We start from the raw sequence: 707 nt of genomic DNA, 5'->3' as shown, positions 1-707 counted from the left end.
TTGAACCACCAGCCTTCTGGTTAGCAGTCAAGTGCCTTAGGCATGACGCTATCAGCGCTCCTTAGCTTCCAAAAAAAGAGTAAAATACTTGGGAATAAATCTCAGTAGGGACACAAAAGGCCTGTACAAAGAAAATTACAAAACACTACTTTAAGAAACCATAAGAGATCTACACAAATGGAAGAACTTACTATACCTGTGGGTAAGAATATTGAACACTGTGAAAATGTCACTACTACCCAAAGCAATCTATACTTTCAATGCAATCTCAATCCAGATACCACTAACATTCTTTAAAGATATGGAACAAAAAGTCATTAATTTTATATGCAAAGAAAAGAAAGCTTGGATAGGCAAAGAACTATTGAAGAGGAAGAACAAAGTAGAAGGTCTCACAATCCCAGATCTCAAAACTTGCAGCAACAATAGTCAAAGTAGCCTGGTACTGGTACGATGACACACACATAGACAAGTGGGACAGAATTGAGAATACAGAAATAGATCCATCGACCTATGGTCAACTGATTTTTGACAAAGGGCTGAAATAAATTAATTGGGGAAGTGATTGTCTGTTTAACAAATGGTGCTGGCAAAACTGGATATCCATTTGCAGAAAAATGAAACAAGATCCGTACCTCACACCATATACAAAAACTAATGCCAGATGGATCAAAGTCTTGAAAGTGAAACCTAAAACTATAAAGTTC

Source organism: Orycteropus afer, unplaced genomic scaffold (genome assembly GCF_000298275.1).
Source record: "Orycteropus afer afer isolate SDZICR_OR568_19922 unplaced genomic scaffold, OryAfe1.0 scaffold00120, whole genome shotgun sequence".
Classification (NCBI taxonomy): Eukaryota; Metazoa; Chordata; class Mammalia; order Tubulidentata; family Orycteropodidae; genus Orycteropus; species Orycteropus afer.
This window is presented reverse-complemented; position numbering follows the sequence as displayed.